General features: G+C 40.9%; 1 long non-coding RNA gene across 3 annotated transcripts in view; it reads right to left on the bottom strand.

Moving 5' to 3' along the window:
• Positions 1–207: 207 nt before the first annotated feature.
• The window catches only part of LOC118091582 (uncharacterized), a 90,819-nt gene continuing 69,971 nt past the window's right edge, over positions 208–21,055 (bottom strand). For 2 of the 3 annotated variants that reach the window (XR_009558272.1, XR_009558271.1), the window contains 2 exons: positions 9,444–9,542; positions 208–1,343 (listed from right to left, as the gene is read on the bottom strand). This is a non-coding gene — a long non-coding RNA (uncharacterized LOC118091582). The remainder of the gene's footprint in view (positions 1,344–9,443; positions 9,543–21,055) is intronic. The other variant, XR_004693399.2, reaches the window with a different exon arrangement.

Here is a 21,055-nt window from a genome sequence, read left to right as displayed (position 1 = left end):
GTGGAAGAAGGAAATTGTTTGTCTCAGCTGCACTCCCTTGTTGGCTGACAGCCTGAAATGAAAAGGAGGAAGCAAAGAGCTACAGGACGTTCAGCAGGGAGGAAGCCCAGACTCCAATTTTTCCATTTTTTAAAAGGAAAGGCTGCATGTCTGATAAAAGGGGGGGGGAGAAAATGAATCGCCCTGACAAAACGGTTTGGGGTTAGATATTTCAGAAAACTTGTTTTGATTATGTGCTTGTTTATGGGGCAAAATAAAGCAAAAGTGGCTACGACCCAATGATAGATTGATTCTCAAGCTTAGTTTGCACTGAAAACTGATTATTCATTTGTTGGAGGGGCCCAGATAGTAATACTTAACATATCACCATGTATGCCAGTTGTGTCCTCTTAAGCATACATGTATTGGAAATTAAAGTTTAGTTACAGAACCCAAGTTAAATATGTTCATATATTTAACTTGTCTTAGGAAGAATTGAAACCACAATGTGCACCTCTAAGCATCTCCCTTTGAAAAATGTAAGCTACGAAGGATGACAAAATTGCCACAAGGAAGCAAGGAGACAAACAAAGACACGGACACACATTCACATAGATGCTTCAGACACACACATTTATTAAGTCTCCCACTCTGGGAGCCTTTTGACGGCTATTTGTGCCTATTTACATATATTAAACTAGTTGTCATAAATTACAGCAATAAGGAGAGCTGGTCTGTCAAAGAGACTCAACACAAATGACAAATGTTCAGAGGGCCATTTAGCGTGGAGATGCACTTGTGCTGAAATACGCTTTCATTCATGGCTCCTAAAAGAGAAAATGATTGCATGGTTACTAAACCGTAAGTAAGAACTAAGGATATTCACCTCATGAAGTCATTTTTCAACTAGTCTCTTGGCCCTTGCTGGAATTATTTGCAGCAGGCCTGCCGCTGGTTCATTTTCTGCTGACTCCATGTGGGCAATTTTTTATCTCATTATTAAAAGTGAACCTGGCAATTCTTTCAAAGCTTCCCTTTAGGTGTGGCTGAGTCCGCAGTGCATCTTTTGTCTCAGAAATACATTGCTAAAAGCTCACTGTCACATGGAAAGAAAAAAACCTGAAAGTGATAAAAGTAAATTTTACAGATATCTATATAAACATATTTTAGACCGATATATACAGCCGACAGATGAAATGGACTGTTTACCTTGGAAAGAATAGCCTTTTCTTCTCTAAATCATCATTCAGACCTGAATGTCATCCAAAAGCGATTCTGCCTTCTTCAACTTAGCCATCATCTGGGGCTGTGAGATAACCCCCATGGCACTGGCCTCCTTTACTGACTCCTTCATTATTAGCCTCCTGGTGGGTGAGATAGAATACAATGAATGTAATAACCATACTTCACACAACAGGCCCTCTCTCGCTTTTAAATTGAAAATCCCCTTATTACAAAACAAGGGGTGTTCTTTTTCTTCTACGTTTAAGTAGGACTGCCACATTCATTGGTTTTTACAAAAACGCAGCTGCTTTTTAAGCTACAGATAAATAGAATCTGCTAGGCGGTAATTCTCCTCAGCCTGAATTGCATTATTTTCCAAGACGCTGGTGAGGGACACACACACACACACACACACACACACACACACACACACTCCCCCCAACACTCAAACTATATGAAGTTATTTTCCTTTCTAATTATAATTCTTCTGTTTTTCCACTATTAATTTGCAATGCCAAGCAAATCTCCTAAGGTTTTGTTGTTGTCTGTTTGCCAATACAAACATAATTTTCTTTTTATTCGATAAAACAGTACTTTCAATAAAAAAGAAAGAAATATTTTCTTTTTGCTGTAGGAAAATAGATGACTGATTATGATGATTGGATGGACTAATCTTCGGAAATAGCACCAGACAATAGAGATGCAGTTATAAAAACAAATAAATATCCTGAATAGGTACCGTATATGGGTGGCTAGGTTTGGATTTTCATTAACAGCTCAGACTAACATGAGTAGTTGGCTATGATGTCACCATAACCTTTTCATCCTAAAATATAGCTCTATTGTTATTATTAATTTTCTAGGAATATATATATATACCCCCTAGAATTTCTTGATAGTTTTTAAGCATTATCTGTTGGTAATAATTGCCTCTGATTTCTCTCTAGATCCCTGCATGCAAGTAAATATATACTTAGAACAAATGGAATACTATAATACAGCAAAAAGGAGCAAACAATACGAGTTATTGGACTTATTATCATCATTATTTATTGAATTTATATACCGCCCTATGCCTGCAGGTCTCACTTACTATTTCCTATGACTATAATACATTATTAAACACTGAGGCTGAGTTAATTGGTTAAACAATGCAATTAAAATATTAATTCCTTAAACAGCTGAGCACTTCAATGTAGTTTTAATCCAAGATGCCTTGGTGAAAGGATATTGAGATAATTTCATGAATGTAAACTTTCTATGCTCATGTTCATTTCATGATTCTGCTGTGCAGAATTTTCAGACAAAGCCAACTTGCATCATTTAGTCAAAACAGCTATTCCATTAAGGGTCTCCAAAACCCTGAGGACTGAGATGCTGTGTTACAGAGGTGCCAACTTAAATAAAATATGGAAGGTAAGCCCTGCTCCACATAATTGATAACAAAATGCAGCTCTCTCATACCATTTGAATGGCAATGCACATCAACCTTTGGGGGGCAGCCCCCTCAAATATTTTATTGGGGTGGCAGCGAAGGGACCTTGGCCCCTAGCAGCTGGCTCCTATGCTGTGTTAGATCTTTATCCAGCCCTGTCAGAGTGCAGGGATAGTTGTCCAAGTCCAAGTATTGTGCTCTTGTGTTGTGCAGCCACTCCTCTGACTCAGTCAACGGAGGGAACCCTGCCTTCTCTCCGAGCAGAGCGGGTTGGGTGGACTCATTTGTCCTATTTTGTGAGTTTCCTGATAGTGGCTCCTGCTCCAGTTGGGCCTCAGGGACCTCGTTTTCTAGAGTTGCCTGTTTTAACTCAGTTGCCAGATTGACTCCCTCCCCTCCTCCAGTTGCTTCCATATCCTTCCCATACCAGGTGCTGTCAACAGACCATTCGTGAGAGTGCAGACTCTCAATTTTTCTTGTATCGTCTGCTTTTGGTTTGAAATAATATAAGATTTTGACCTGTTTTTTCCTGGGGGGAGGGGGTTCTGCAGCTTGTGTAAGAGAAATTCCCAGTTCTTTACAACTCTGTCTTGGGAGTACCTTCCCCGGACTAGATTTGGGGTACTTTGTCCCATCCGTATATTTGAGGGCTTTATTTGAAGGGAACTCGGAGCGTTGTCATTAGCCTCAAATAGTTTTAGAGTTTGGGGTGGCTTCTGTGGGATTTCAAAGGAGCTTTAGAGGAGCCTCAAAGGAAGGGAGGATAATTCAAAATGTCGTCTGGAGACTCCCAGAGTCCTTATCCGGCTGGGATATAAGCTTGTTTTTCGGGAGTATGTCTTTATCCATATTATTTTTAAAAGCTCCTCCTCACTCTGCTGAGGCTCACAGGAGACTTGCTTCAGGCACCATCTTGCTCCTCCTGTTCTTTTTATCCTGACATGGACTCCTTCACCTGCCCCTCTCCTCTCCTCTCCCCATGGACCAATGGTCTGGCTTGGAAGAATGTAGATCTAGAATGTGTCTAGAGCTCCCAGCATCCAATGCAGTGGCTTTCTTCTTTCTCCTCTCTGGCCATCTGCCTCCCTTCGTAGCTATTCCGATTTCCTTTCTTGCAATACAAAGCAGAGAAGGGGGGTCCATTGTCGACTTTACCTTTCTGAAACCTCTCGCTTCTCCAGGGGCTTCTTCTGCCCCCCTCTTCCTGCAAACCTCCGACCCATAGAGCAACCCTTTCCTCCTATGCTGTGTTATATTATAAAGTGAACTGATTTGTTGAAATTAAAAGAGACTTTAATTTATTGAAAGCTATCAGTAACACGAGAAAGCAAACTGATTTCTAAAACTGCTGTTTTGACAAGATCTGGCGCCTCTTTCTCCAGCTCGGGCTGGCAGCGGCTACGACATGCAGAGCAGCCAGGGCCTGAGCCAACCCCACCCCCTGAAAAAACCCACTGACATTTCCTTTAAAATGTAAAAATCTGCCTGGGTGGGCACATTGCCCCCCCCCAAAGAGGACATGTCCACGTTTCCCCGGACATATGACAACTCTACTTAATGACACATATAACTGGCTGCAAAACTAAATTCTAGTAATGCAAAAGTGGTTTTGGATACAGTACTTCACTTTACTATGCACAAAGGATATCATTGTAACAACAGTGGAATTATACTTTATAAAATACTAGGACTTTAATGCAATATATTAGTATCAATGGATCATATATTTAGACATCCCCACATGCATTGTAGTATGAAAGGCAGTGTTCAAACTGAAATGCCAGAAATTGCAGGTATGAATGAATGCGCGATCCCTTCTATAATTTCAAGTTCAGTTTCAATGCCTTTGGTGCTTTAAAAAAAGTAAGAGTGGAGGGAGAGTTCAAATAATTAAGGCAGTTCTTACCTGAAGCATTATTATATAAATGTAATTCTGAATATTAAAAATGTGTAGTTTAAAAAAACACACAACACTAGTAGTGTGGCGCAGTCCAGAAATCTTGTCTGAATTCAAAATTATAACATTACTCTGGATTTATTGCTTGCAGCATTACAAATGAGCCATGTATTATAAGTGATGCTGTCTGCATTTCCCCCAAAGCACATTAAATGCAGCTAACAGTGGTGACATTACAATGACATTCAAACGTGCTCCTGCAAAGAGGCCTTTTTATTCTTAGGTTATGGGTAGAAAACAGTGGGTGTCTGCAAGTTGTTTTTATTAGATAGGCAAGCCAATCTCATGGGGCAGAGTCCTAAGATGGCTAAATTGTTCCACATAAAGAGCAGTAGAAGGTGTATATCTGCCCTCCCAAATATCTGCCCAATGTGTATTTGCTGGCACCACAAGGGTGCTGTTGTGAGGTTTGTGAGGTTTATTCTTCAGGCAAAAGGGGACAAAGACACAGAAATCTGCAGTCACGGTTCACTAAGGAAGATAATTGGACACTTCATTTCCTCTGTAGCAATGCTCATTTTTTAAAACAGGGTAACACTTTGGACTATAAAGAAATTATAATGAAAGAAGACAGCATGAGCAAACATGGACCATTTACGTTTTGAACACGGTTACTTGATGATATTCTTTGTGTTTTATGAAAGACCAGGCTCATTAAGAAAGACAATGATTTCGGAAATGAGCTTACATCGAAATGAAAGTCTTAAAGCATGATCGCTAACAACTGTGCCAGGTAATGTTGTGTTTTGAAATGCTACAGTGTACCTGGTCTTTAGTGTCAGTGAAACATCATAGATACCCGCAATCTCAGCACCTGTGTGCTGGTGCACAGGGCCAGCTGTAGGTAGACCCCTGGTGGCGCAGGGCACCACGGCGCCGGCCCGCCAGGAGGGCGCCGCGAGCTGTGCCCGCCCGCTCACTGGCCGGCCCGCCAGTTTGACGCGCAGCTGCGCGCGGCACCCACCCGCCCACCGCGCTGGGAAATGGGGGGCGCCAGAGGGATCCGTCGCTCCACGGCACCAGGGGCGCTTAAGACGGCCCTGCTGGTGCAAGAGGTCAAAGGAATAAGAAATAGCATGTGGGTGGTCTAATTTAAAAACCCTTCATGGATCAATGCCTTGTCGTGGCGAAGGGGCTTGAATAACTCAGAGAAGCTATGAGCTATGCCATGCAGGGCCACCCAAGATGGACAGGTCATAGTGGAGAGTTTTGACTAAACGTGATCCACCTGGAGAAGGAACTGGCAAGCCACTCCAGTATCCCTGCCAAGAAAACTCCATGGACAAAGACAACAGGCATATAAAAACTAGCTAAGAAGCACTATTATGTACACTGTGGACATGCCTAACTGAACAAGGCAATCAATACCAATTGACATAAAAGGTGATGAATTAAACCACTGAAGACACCTTTAAAAATTATAGTACAAAATAATTAAAAAATGACATCACTCCAGATTTGGTAAAGTGCAACCCGTTTTGTGCAATGATTGTGGTTCTTTCTGAATAAGGATGCATATCAAAACTTTAATGGGGTATGCATGCACATTGCAGTGTAGGCATGATAAAAATCGGAGAGCTAGGATTTCTGATAATATAACTTGAAAGGGTTATTTTCTGTTTCAGATCATAGGAGAGCTGCTGCCTGTCACAGTGCACAATACCAAGTTTCAGGGGTGTTAGTAGGTGCTTAAAAGACATGGGACACAGGCCAATAACACAAGTTTGCATAAATATATACAATGCTTCTGGGGAAATTAAGAGAGAAGGTGTATGGAATCTCACTGGAACTGCAATCCTTCAAAATCCAAAGTGCTTACTACTCTGTAAGCAAAGTTATTAAAATGTGTTTTTTTTATATAAAAAAAAAAACATGGGTGGAAGGGGCAGAAGATCCAGGGCTTGGCACCAAAGACCCAGAGCTAACAATACTTCTTTTAAGCTACCAGGACCAATGGACTGCCTATGGTAGCTTCATTTGCTCACAAATCTGTTTTGACACACCAATGTCCCTGACAGGGTTGGAGTAGCAGACCCAGTCCAACCACAAAGCGTCATCTCCACTTGCCCCACCACCTCTTCAGCCAACGGAGAACTGGTGGTGGTGGCAGCGCAGCAGCTGAGGTGGTAGTGGTGGCAGGGAGGGACGGCACTTCCTATTTCACCTCAAGCAGTAAAACAGGATGCGCCACCCCTGTGGAATACATCTTCCAGAAATCATGATTTTGCTGCAATTAATTAAGAACACAAGAACAGAAGCGCCTTCTGGATCAGGCCAATTGCCCATCTATTCCAACATCCCACTCTCACAGAGGCTAGCCAGGTGCCTGCGGGAATCCTAAAAGCAGGTCCTGAGCACAACAGCATTCTCTCCACTTGTATAATATCACATTGGCTGAAGGCAATGTAGAGTTGCACCAACTAGATTTTGCCTGTCATCATCACCATCATCATTCGCATTGTAATTGTTACACATAGGAAAGGCAATGTCTCACAAGCATGGAAGTCTCTTTATAACAATAAGCTAGTCACATAGCATTCTCCAAGTACTACAGAAGCCACTGGGTCAGGCTTCCTTTTTGATCAGACCTAGGAAATCCTGCTCTTGCTGGCCACAGATTGATTTTACCTTGTTCTCTGTCCACTTTTGCCTTGTTTTGACCTGCCTCAGTCATCCACAACCCGAGCTCAACACAATCCAGATCTAACAAACAGCCCTTTTTTCTTAAGCCATAAAGTAAGTGACAACGTAGTAGGAGTCACATATCCGGTTCAATTTTCTAAGTGCTCAACAACTCAGGTTGTTCACATTTTCAGTGACTGGAATGTATTATGGGGCTTCTAGATATTTTCTGAATCAACATCATTTCTCCACATTCACGCCACCTCAAGAACAGAGAATGCGAAGGAAACATAACATACACATGTGTATCATTTCCTGCCAAGAACCACAAGGGCTAACTATGCAATGGCATAATCCATGGAAACTTTGTCATGCAGATGCTGCTGTGATGAATGAAAGGGATGTCTGGCTGAGCTATTAGAAACAAACGGAACACTTCTAAGCCTATTGATTTCAGTTTCACTGACTGAGATCAATCAGATTTTAAAGGGCTTAGGTTTGGCTGGATTGTATCCATATTTTGGGCCAATATGGTGTTAGTAGTTTGCCTGGTATTAAATGCAAGTGCTGTTGAACCTATTAGAAACAGTGACCACAGAACTGTCGAATTCAATATTTGTGGGATGTGAGTGTCCAATACTATCACATTTGATTTCAAAAGATTCAAAACTGAGGGGATTAATAAAAGGAAGCAGAAAGGGAAAAGCAAGAAAGTAAAATCCCCCTCCCCCCCCCCAAAAGATGCTTGAGGATTATTCAAACCACAATAAATAGAAGCTAAGCTACAATGTATATCACAGCTGGGCAAAGTTACAACTAAGGCCAAAAAGATGCCAGCATGGTCAACAAGCAGAGTCAAGGAAATAATTTGAGGCACGAAGGACTACTTCAGAAAATTGGAGTCTTGCCCAAACAAGTTTAAGGGAAAGGCTGGTGACAAGAGATGAAGTATGTTTAGACAGAACTCAGAACTAGCTACTACAACATGTAGTAATGGTCACCATCTTGGATGACTTTAAAAGCAGATTGGACAAGTTCATAGACGATAAGGTTACCAGTGGCTGCATGATGGCAATGTACTCTAGTAAGGTAAAAGGGCGCTGTGGCCTAAACCAGTGAGCCCCTTGGGCTTGCTGATCGGAAGGTCAGTGGTTCAAAACCGTGCAACGGGGTGAGCTCCTGTTGCTCTGTCCCAGCTTCTGCCAACCTAGCAGATTGAAAGCACGTGAGTGCAGTGCAAGTAGGTAAATAGGTACCAGTACTGCTATGGCAGGAAGGTAAATGGCATTTATGTGCACTTTGGCACTTGTCACGGTGTCCCATTGTGCAAGAAGCATTTTAGTCGTGCTGGATATGTGACCCGGAAAGCTGTCTGTGGACAAACACCGGCTCCCTCGGCCTGAAGTGAGATGAGCGCCGTACCCCATAGTCGCCTTTGACTGGACTTAACTGTCCAGGGGTCCTTTACCTTTTTTACCTTTATTCTCTAGTATCAGAGGCGGTGTGTCTCTGAATACCAGTTGTTGGGGAACATAAGTGGGAAGAGTCTCATTGAGCTCATAACCTACTTGCAGGTTTCCTGCTGTGCGAACAGGATGCTGCAGTGGATGGAGAACACAGTCATCATGGCCAGTGAGCCTCAAAGTGGGAATGGGTGTCTAATTTAGCAACAGAAATGCACATAGATGATTACATGCACAGATCTCTGAACTGAAATGCAATAATATTTGCTAGATAAAACACAAAGTCAGCTTCTATTATCTTAAGAACTTCCAGGAACTTCTGTACCCTGTTTGGTAAATGAGTTCTTAACTTCCAGTTTCTATTCTATTCTATTCTATTCTATTCTATTCTATTCTATTCTATTCTATTCTATTCTATTCATTGGAGCTTAAAAAGAAGAAAAGGCTAGAGCAGCTGTCTGCTTGTGTGTCTCACTTGGGTGACTCACTTATTTACCGGGCCATTGTGTTTATCACGTTTGATAACTAAAGAAAAATCAATTTAACATAAATAACTTTTAAACTCATTCACTCCACCACCACCTCACCACAACTTCTTAATAATCCACAGAGTGCAACGGCACAGCTAAGTTTAGAAAGTTTTATAGAATGTAAAGCAACTGAAGCATAAATCACCCAGGATGGCAAAGAACTGAGATGCAGGTTGGAGATGAAATCTAAAAACTAATTAAATTCAACAAGCGCCTCTCAAAAGGCAACATACCAGCTTAGCCTCCCATGCTAATATCACATTTTTGGAGAATGCAATAAATGGAGGGCCTTTCATGGCTGTAGTTTTCACAGTTTGATTGTGCAGCAAAACCTGAGTGGGGAAGAAGGGGGCGTGGGAAGAGAAACACAAGCAAGATTAGATGCATGGATTACAGTATTGAAAAGATGCCAAGGTCGAGATAAAAAGAATAGATAAATTAAGGCTTGTGAGGAGCTGAATTTGAAGCCAACCAGCAAAAAGGATTGAACCTTATTACCTCTAGTCACTGAGAAATTCCCCAGATGGTTGGACGTAATTTGAAAAGGTCAGGGGAAAAAATCTTCACAGTATTATAGCTTCATGGTTTAAGGGCGTACATTTTGTGAGGTGCCAGCTCTAATCATTTTTATTGACTTCCTATCGAAAGACAGACAAAGGAGAGGCATGGCAGACAAGCAACATACCATATATCCTATCTCCTCAAGAAAAATTCTGAGAATTTTCTGAATCTTAAATGATAGAACAGATCACAGATAAATCCGATTTGCACGTCTCATGTTCATTTGGCATATGATGTGAGAATATACTCAGTGCACCTAAGAATTTAAAAATCAGATTATATTTAGAAAGTAAATTGTATTTATCTAAACTCCAGACCATTTACATAGATTAAGGGAACAACCCTAGGACCCCTGATGTGGATGGCTGGGGGAGGTTAGAATGAAGCACAGAAGCCTCTCTGTTGACTTTCATCAACAGAGATAAGAACCACCGAGAGGAGGAGCTTCACTGCAGCCACGGCCTGATCTCTACCCAAGCAAACAGGAGGCTACAGAGGGTTTCACAGGTGGGTCAGAGCTAAGTAAGACAAGGATCTTCTGTATCTTATGCCATTCTGTTTTCAGGTGAGGGGCCTGTTTCAAGCTGCTCTATTGCACCAGCCTGGAAAAGAACAGAGCCTTCCCACCTTCTGCCATGACTGGCTGGAGTCTCCAGGGCTTTGGATGTGGCGGTTGCTGTGCTTTTTCCATTGTCCCTTGGGCAGGGCTAGGTTCTGACTGAAATCCTACGCGCACTTTACTTGGGAATAAGCCCCATTGTAGTCATGAATGTATAATAGTATTAAACTTGTTTTGGAAGGAATTGGAATTTCCCATACAGGAACAGGTTCAGAATTTGGATAGTTATTTAAAGTGGTAGTTCTTAAAACTATTCCCTCTGATTTAATGTACTCTTTTGCTGTTAGCATGGCTGGATTTTTTTATTTTTTAAAAAAATCTATTACATTTGTTTAATGTTAACCTATCCAAATGACTTGCATGGCAGCATCAGAATTATAGCCAGGTTTCCTCCTCCTCATGCAATTTCAATCCAGTAAGATGTACAACACATAAATTCTACCATCCACTAAACCTTGTTGAAGATTAATTAACATTAGATTTTCTTTCACTACAGAGTCATTTGTCTTGCAGCCGTACCACGCAAAATCAGTATTCACTGTTCAATTGCTGCAAGACATTTGTAATGGACTTTTCAAAGTATGGTTCTGTGACTTCATCTGCCACCTTATGTTTATGGAACCTGCCTCAAATCTCACTAAACAGTTTCCACTTGAATAGGAAAGAGATTTCCATCTCTTTCCACATTTCCTCCACCTATGACCAATACATTCAGAGCAACAGGCAACCAAAGTGTACTTTTTCAAACCTCCAGCACGATGCCATTTTAGAAGTCAGAAAGGGTTAACAGACCACACTTATTAACCAGACGGTTTCAGTAACTGAAGTTGATGCTTTCAAATAAACTGGGACTGTCTGGTGCTGTGTGTGTAGAGAGAGGTGTGTGCGTGTTTGTGTGTACAATTTTCTAAAGCAACAACACTTCCTTCAATTATTTAAAGGGTTGAAACAAGAAAACTATTTTGCATATGTTAACCGGGGGAAATGAAACATGCATTTAAACAGTTGAACTGCAATGCTTTGAAACTGAAATGAGTCAGTGTTTAAAGTTGTCCCCCACTGTTGCTGTCGCGGAGCATAAAGAGAAAATATAGCCATGCCTGAATACTCTGGAAGTAGCAAGTAAAGCCTGGAGCTTAGTTAACAGCAGACACTTTGATAAGATGCCTGAGAAGGTATCTACTTCTATGGCAACCTGCCTTCACTTTTAACTTTGTCTGTTGATGCCTTTCTCTGAGTGAGCCCTCCTTCACAGGGTGAGGCAGATGTCAACTAAGTAGGGAACTTTTCCAGCTGCGGTAACCCAGTTCTGGAATTCTTCAGAAATCCTCATTTGCAACCGAGGTGATTGTCTCTTAGGTGCCAGCTAGAAACATCTTAAGCAGGATACATCTATAAGCTTTTATTTACTTCTTTTGAGGACTGACAAATCACTCTTATTTCCACTCCATGTCACGGTCAAGTGTTCACCTATAAGTCTGCTCTATCCCATTCCTACATAAATATGCTATTTAATAAAACAAATCTACACAAAAATGTCACATTTAAAGAGGTTTTTAACATGTATTTTCTGTCAAGTAACTATAATTATCACTATTAAAACAATAAATTATAAAAGACAGCTCTCTCACAACAGAGACAACACAAAACAATCTTCTGGATTTAACACAAAGGCCTTGGTGAATAAAAAGGTCTTCACCTGGCATCAAAAAGAAGCCACCAGACGAGCTTCTTCTTGGTGAGGTGATTCCAAAAAATCTGCCCTGGGGCGGCAAACCCAAAGGGGGCAAACCCGGGGGTGGCAAACCCAAAGGCACCCCGCCAGGGGGCGGGGTGTCCATTGCGCACATGCGTCACACGTCATGACGTGCGACGCATGCATGCATAGGAGGCATGTGACACGGCTACACGGCAAACCCCGCGAGCAAGCCGCGGAGTGAGGCAATCTCGCTTGCATCGGGGCTTCTCCTCCATGCGGTGGCCGCGTCGCGCAGCAGCAGTCGTCAGAGGTGGTCAGCCCCGCCCAGCCTGCTGCCCCTTGCCCAGCCTGCTGCCCGGGGCAGCGCGCCCCCCTGCCCCCTATTACTATGCCACTGTCTGCAAGAGGAGGCAATCTTTCAGGTAACCTGCTCCTAAGGCATTCAAAGCTACATTAATTTAGACCAGCTCTGGGTTTGCAATTGGATATGGAACTAGTGCAGTTGTTAAGTCACTGGCATTATACAATCAAAATATCCAGTCCTATTTAATAATCTTGCAGTTTTGTGGTTCTGTGCATGGTGACCTCATGTACAATGGTCTAAGAAGAGTTTACCAAATGAGAATAACTATGGCAAAACTCATATCTTTATTCCTTCAGCAGCTGGAATTTCCCGTGGCATCACAACACCTCAGCCAATTACTGCCAGCAGCTCCCCGCCACCCAGATAAACACAGCTCTTTATAGTACAGATAAAGATGTTTTAAGAATGCAGCTCAGTTTAGAGTGACTCCTCCTGATTTACAGGCCTAACTGTGTTAGCCGCTGGATATCTCATTTGGTTCTGTGACTTATGTATTGGGTTGTTAATAGCCTATAGATAGGATAATAAATAGCTGGAACTTTCATTAAAATTACAACCAGACATTATTTGGGAAGAGCTGACATGCATTATATTACTGAGAATATATCCAGGCTTGATCATCTCTGAATGTGCTCATTAAAATATTCTCAAAACTGCTTAGAAGCATAGCTTTTTTTATTTCAACCCTTTAAAAAGAAACTAGACAGTTAAGGGGGCTCTGGAAAATGTATGGTTCATTTGCTAACTGCAATGTTTATGCATTAGAGCCAGCTTACCCACTAAGAAAAAATGAGAGATATTTGGAGGCAGATAATAAAAAAAGAAAAGCCTTGTGAATCTATTGTATATACAAGTTTCATTTTACCAAATCTCTCATGTGAACATTGATTTAGCTCCAGGCAATAATATCATGAGAATAAGCTTTCAAAAATGAGGTTTGGGAACAATGCGATTAAATTTTGTGTGCTGCAGCAGAATCTGATTAATATTTCATCACCTTTAAAAGAGGGAAAAAAGGTGTAAAGAATTCTTTGTCCTTCACAAATCATAGTAGCTTATTTTACCATTTCGTTTGAGTGATCAGTGCTTGCAAATCTGAACCAGAATATAAACCTTAGATAAAACAATCAATGTTGTTTTAAAGGGGGATAGTAATATTTTATCCCATCAAATACTTTTCAAGATTAGATTTCTAAGCACCTCCACAATCCTGGTAGACAAATTTCAAGCACAAATACCGGTACTAGAAGATTTACAGCACAATCCTATGCATGTCTACTCAGAGGTCCCATTGGCTTCAATGACACATACTTCCAACATAGGAGCATAGGCATGGCACCTAAATTTGCCAGAAAAAGGAAATGCAAGCAAGATCAAAGCTACACAACCTACACCATACTGAATATTTTATAGAAAGGCAGGGTATAAATGTCAAAAATAAATAACAATTGGGGGTGGGGAATTCTAGCATTCCAATATGAGTCAAACCCTACCGAGTCAGAAGGTACCAGATTTTCAAAGACATTTAAGCTCTGAGGATACAATCTTTGAATTTATGTGCCCCACATCAATATTTCATTTTGAAAATGACAAAATGCAGGTTCTCATTTTCCCAGGGCTCCTATCACACATAGATACATGCCAAATCAGTGTGCTCAACATGCCACTTTGTCAATTCCCAAGAATATCACTTCTGATCTAAATCTGCTTGCAAGACCAACTGTCATGCGAAATAAGTGTCAGTAAATCCTAATCCCTATGACAATATGGACCTCTTTTTCCTTATTGCTTTTTCAGATTGGCAGTTGCTACTACTTCTACAGGCGTTACTAATGTGTGTTAATTTAACATATGTACTAGGATAGCACACAATGCAGATGAACGCACTGGCTCTGCTGCTCTGTCATTCATCAACTCTGCTCTACCCAAGTGTTTTAGAACCCTGATTTTTTTGGGTGGCCTCCACGACTGCAGAGGTTCTAGGCTTTAGAAAGTTCCTCTTTAACTCATAGATGATAAAAATGTTGAGCAGGCAGAGCTCAACATTCTCATGCTACACCTTCCCATACTCATGCTACACCTTCCCTTATGTATTTCTTTAACACACATTACAAATACCCGAGGAGGAGGAGCAATTGTTCTTAAGGACTCTCAACATCTGGGAGACTGGATGGCTATTTACACAATTTAGCAATGCAAATCCAAATTGTGTATCTATACAACATGAAAATATCACAACAGGCGACTATAATAACAATGGTTGATAGCAAAGGTTTAATAATAGTTGACAGTAATACTTTACTGGAGAGGGATAGACACGTACTATTTCCCATCTTTTGACTAATCTCAGGAGTTTATAGCATCTACCTTGTACACTACATACGTAAATGAATTTCAATAGAGACAAATGTAAAGTTCTACATTTAGGCAGGAAGAACCAGCTGCACAAATATAAGATGGAGGCACCTGGCTTGTTAGTAGTGTACATATGAAAAGAATCTCAGAGTCTTAGTAGACCACAAGCTTAACATGAGTCAACAATGTGATGCAGCAGCAAAAAAAAGAAAATCTAATGCTATTCTAGGCTGCATCAACAGAAGTATAGTGTCCCGATCAAGGGAAGGAATAGTCCCACTTTATTCAGACCACACCAGGAATATTGTGTCCAGTTCTGGGCACCACAAGTTAAGAAGGATATTAACAAGTTAGAATGTGTGCAGAGGAGGGTGATTTAGATGATCAAGGATGTGAAAACCAAGCCTTATTAGGAAAGGTTGAGGGACTTGGGTATATTTAGCTCGGTAAAGAGAAGACTAAGAGGAGCTATGATAGCCATCTTCAAATATCTAAAGGGCTGCCACATGGAAGATAGAGCAAGCTTGTTTCCTCCTGGTCTATGAAGCTATGATCCTCGGGGCCTCTTCCAGCTCGACAATTCTATGATTCTATTATTTAGTTTTTCTTTTAATTAAGGGCTTAGGTCTAAATTCATTTAAGATGAAGCTTTCAACAAATGTCCTTAGGCATAATTAGTTTAAATACTATTAAATATTGTTATGAGTTTGGGGACAAGGGTAGGCTGTATGCTTGAGGCCCCTTCTAATTCCTGGATCCAGCACAGATTCAATTCCTGGAAGAGCCAAGCTAGCTTTCTGGTGGGGTAAAGGCTTTCTAAGGATGGGCTATTAAGGGAACAAAGGAAGTGGCTCTGTGCCAAACAGAAAATGGGTGGGCCCCCTGCCCTGAACTCACTAATAGTTAGAAAAACAAAGGACAGAGTTGGGAGTTGTGTGTGGGAGCTAGAAGTGAGAAGCAGCAAGTTGCAGTCTGGACAGCTGGGAGAGACAGAGCCATGCTCAATTCCTATTTGAATCGATACTGCAGCTGTGGGAAAAGCAAGAACTAATTGGGGTGCCAATGCTGCGAGCCCCTCTATTGTAGGCTCAGGTTGTATATCTGTGAACAAACCATGTATCACAAAGGTACCACAATCTCAACTGTCCCTAATTCCAAGGAAACCAAACCCTTCAAAAGTGTCTGGAGCCCCTGGAATCTTGCACTGTCCAGAGATTGGTTGCCATGTAACAATATACTTCTGCTTGAGATTCTGTGAAGAAGGAAATATTACAATCTGGACCTACTCCAAATGTGATGATTACCAGCTTCATTCAACACAAATGACAGGTATATGATATGAAACTGATATATTAACATGATTTTCTAGAGAGTTTAACTGATCAAGACATAATGAGGAAATCAGCCTTGTGTCTGCAGAGGAGAAATAAGAATTATTGTTGATCTTGCTATGACACTGCAGCCCTTGTAGGATCTAGAACTGACACAAGAGATATCTTGAGGATCAGACCTCTAAAATCCCTTATGCATTGGAAAGTTTGCTGACAATACTTTTGCTGCATGGTTTTCACAGAAACACACAGCATTACGGCTTCTTCTGCTGATATCACTAAAACAAGGTCCAATATTTTATCAACCTCTGTTCAGCTTTAGCTGCAGAGTTGCTTCCCTCTAGCTCTGCAGTTTCCTATCTTTATTAGTCTTGAATTATTTAATACTTATATTTCAGTAGCACCAAGAGACTGTGAGGGGGCTCACTGGAGCTGTTGTGCTTTGCATTGCACAAAGACAGGCATCATTCTTGCCCTAAAGGTCTTATAAGCAAAAAATTTTAAAAAATATGCCGCAAGATTGTTACTATTTGACCTTGATATTTTCATGTTATCCCATCATTTTCTCACCTATAAGACATTGATGCTGCATTTTGTTGTTAGACTGGTGTATTCCTTAGGCTCAAATTCTAACAACACTTATCAAGTAATCCTATTAAGCTGCATGGGATTTCCTTCTGAGTAAACGTGATTAGGATTCCACTCTTTCTTCAAGTGTCTTAAGAGTGCTGCAAGCATGTATTGCACAAATAGACATTTCCTGGTAATGTTGTATAATTCTCAGTCTGTACCAACACCTTATTGTGTTCAATCATTCCTAGTAGTTACACTTTAGGCTGTACAGGTGAGGGAATTACAGCACTGTATTATTTAAAAAAAAATTCTCTGCACAAAGAAAACCATAAAGACTTATGGCTAGATTTATCTCTGACATACAAGTTTTCTATGTATGAGAGGGCTTTCTTCGAGGAGAGTGAACATTCAAAAGCACAATGCCTCACGAACAGTCTAAAATGGTGCAGCCCACGAATGATTTCCCCACATAATAAAGTGGTTTGTGTAGCTTAAGTCTGACAGACAAAGCAGGGTCAGCAAAGAAGAAATGACATAATATCTCTGTCACCACAATGTAGTGGGTTTTTTATTGATTACAGTTTTAACTTGTCCTTTCCAGTGCTGGATTAAACCCTGTGGATACCCCTAGGTAGTCGAAATCTTGGAGCCCCCTCGTGTGTGTGCTCTAGTGGGATAACATTGAACTAAGAAAGCTTGATTGTAACTTTATTTCAAGATCAAATCAATATTATTTTGATCCGTTGTCACAGGACCTGTAAAAGGTGTGGGGCCCATAGGCCAGTGCCTACTCTACCTATTTGGTTATCCGACACTGGTCCTTAGTCCAAAGAGCTCAGAGCAATGTACACAGTTCTCCCATTATAGCCTTACAATGACCCTGTTGGTTGGACTGAGAGAAGGTTGTGGCTGAGCCTGAATCCGTCTGGTTAAATCTGTTCTAGCCGCTGCATCCTCACTGTTAAGGAAAACAAAAACAGCCCTGTCGGACCAAAGGCCTTTTTAGTTAAGCATCCTGTGTCCTGCAGTGGCTAGCCAGGTGCCTATAGGAAGCTCACAAGCAAACAATGAGCACAAATACCTTCTCCCACTGATGCTCTCCAGTCATATTTAGAGGCACACTGCAGCTGATCCTGGAGATAGTCTACAGCCCACCATAGCAGCTTCCATGAATTTGTTTAACTCCATTTAAAGCATTCTGAGTTGTGGGCTATCACCATATCTTATGGGAGCAAATTCCATAATTTAACAATGTGCAGAAGCACTTCCTCTATTTTTGTCCTGAATTTTCTACTATTCAGCTTTATTGGAGAACCTCAAACTCCAATATTATGAGGGGACGACGACCATCTCTCAGCAACCACTTTCTCAGCAACAGAACACATTAATCTTCACACCCTTATAGCCAACTCAGATGTTCTAAAATATATGCAACACAGTCATTCAAAGATATAAGCTTTTCATATAAAAGGGTGGGGAATGACATATATGAATCCTTCACCCAGACAGGGCTGGCTCTACCATTAGACAGAGTGAGGCAGTTGTCCTATGCAGTTGATTTTGCAGGAAGAGCAGAAATTTCATATATATATTTTTTTATGAAAGAGGCAAAGCATTTGTGGGATTTTCTTCCACAGGTGTCAAGCCCTGAGGATAAACCGAGGTTTGTTTTAAAAGGAAGAAAATGTTTCCAATCTGCTTCTTGTAGTCACAGCAGAGAGGAGAGAGAACAGGGAGAGTATGAGAGTGATGTTCCTGTACACAATGCTACTCTAGACTATGGTTTAATATTACAACCAAACCAGCAGGTCCTTTATCCTTGGGGAACTGCCAAGATCTCAGAAGCCTAGTAGGACCCTCCTAGTGCACTATGAGTAAAGGACAGATGCTCGGAGTGCTGACAATTTCCCCAGGTAAATCCACAAGGACTAACCAACAGAGGACACTTTGCCCAAAGCCACTTTAGTCCTGGAGTCAACCTTGTGTCCATCAGCAATCTCTGGTCATGGCTGGGAACCTAAATAAAATGAGCTCAGAATGAACTTAAGACAGCACTTACACTATTGTGCCTAAGGCCAGGAAGATATGTAACCAGAAGGCTATGAGATTACTAGTCAGTCCCTGTTTTTCAGACTCATAGTCATAGTCATGGTGCTAAGGATGGGTCACATTTTTATTTGAACCTACCTACCTTGTGTTTCCCAAAACAGTACATGAAATGAGTTATCCTGTAAAATTCACTTCATGAATTTTGTGATGTTCTAAAAAGAGAAAAGAATAAAGAGTGTGTACAGAATGAGTGTATAAAATGCATATATATTTGGATTCAAACATACAAAAATGATTATATTAGGAAAAATTGCTTGCAAACATGTGGATACTAAGAAACTGCATACAAGTATGTATAATAGTAGAAATGTGCCCTGAAAGGATAGCCTTTTCAGAAGGAAAAAAAAAATACAAACTGATTCAAGAAATGTGGCAAAGCAAACTTAAGACTGGGAGAGAGGAACTGAAATTAACAGTTTTGTCCATCCCTTTCTTATGCTATTCCTTAATCAGATTTTCATGCCGTGAATGACATAGGAGCACTTTTCTTGGTCCCATGAACATCTTCCAGGTGACACAGTAATGTACTTAGTGCAAAGTACTCCTAGTAATCAGAACTCTTGGAAGATCTGAGCACTAGCTTCAAAATATAAATTCTGGTTTTGTTGTCATAGTATTCACTATGATTTTTTAAGCAGGGGGTTCCAAAACAATGTCTATGTTGTCAATAAAGCACAATATTCATATTTAACACTAGAAGTAAATCCTAAGAAGCCCAAACGACTTCCCATCTGCTCTCATGAATTAACTTTAGGAAATCGTATGTAATATAGATATTTCTGTCTGCATATCATAAAGCCCTGACATATCCAGGCTTTCATTAAAAAGGCCCTGAGATGTGACTTGAATAACAATCTGTCTCAGCTAATTAGTATTTTCAGTTCAGCATATTCACTTTCAGACGTATTGCTGTTTGCACATGGTAATTTAGGTAAACAGATCCCATCCACAGCTGCATCAATTAACACTGCTAATCAAAACTGAATTCAGGTAATTAGGCACATTTATGCAAAAAGTGTGTAATTTAGGGGGGAAGCTGGATCCTGTAGTAATAGTTCAATAAGCAGAAGTCTTTTCTTTCCTTTTTTGCAAATAAGATGAAGAAACAAGGGTAATTTAGCCAAAATGAACATGAATTGCAGACTCAGTGAAAAATATCTAAATTAAATCTCAGCAATTAATTGACCTGTATTTTCAGAAACTGCATGCATATAAATATAATTAGACCCTCAATATTTTTTGATGGATTCCCACTAAAGAACATTCAAGGTTAATGTATTTACAACCAGATATCAACGTGGACTTTGCTGGTAAAATTTACTCCGGCAATTTTGCAAAATAAAATAAAATACTATTCACAAAGCACTGATTATTTGCATTAATATAAACATGTTTCATTATTTTAAAAGTTTCTCCTTAAGTTTTCCATCCTTAGTCCACTTAAAAGTACATGGGACGAAATGAAGGAAACCATTCAGGAAAACGTAAAGAAGAATACTGAGTTATATACGGAGTGTAACTCTGCAGTGTGGGGAACAGATGCAGCTCCATAATAAGAATGAAGAACAATTCATATCATTAAGGATTAAAGACTATTAAAGAAAAAAGGGACATGTGTTAGAGGAGTGTGGAGTTGTCATGACCATGGAATCCAACAGTGGTCACAAAATTGACTTGGATTGCCACTAGCTAAGGAGCCAGATGGGTTTCCAATCAGTGATCAAGGAACCATTGTGTGGCTTGCAAGACCCCGCTGAATCTGATACCATAGCACAAGGTCATGTAGATTAGGGACAGGACTTCATGGTGACTCCCTTTGCAGCATGGAGCTGTCCATGGTGCTGCAACAACCAACCCACTTTTGTTCCATGGGCTTCTCTTGCAGAACGGGCAGGGGACTGGATTTTTCCCAGTCCCTCTTGGATGCATATATTTATATATACATATACCAACCACTGAGCTTAAAGTCGGATCACAATCACTGTAAGTAGGCTAGCTCATTTGCCCACTGTATGGAGCTACACTGGCTTCTGCATTCCTGTTGGTCTTTCAGGGTCATAGACTGGCTGGATGCAGAGGAGCAGTGGGAGGCACTAGTGGGGGAACCCCCAGAGGAACCCCCAGGGAAAGAAGGCTCAGAGCCAGGGGGTTGGTGGTGGGATGATGATGTGTGGTCAGAGGGAGAAGACTGGGAAGAGATGTCAGAAACTGAAGTGGCAACAGGGTTTAATGAT

This window comes from Zootoca vivipara, chromosome 10 (assembly GCF_963506605.1).
Source record: "Zootoca vivipara chromosome 10, rZooViv1.1, whole genome shotgun sequence".
NCBI lineage: Eukaryota > Metazoa > Chordata > Lepidosauria > Squamata > Lacertidae > Zootoca > Zootoca vivipara.
Note: the sequence above shows the minus strand (reverse complement) of the source record. Positions and strands in the feature narration are given on the sequence as shown.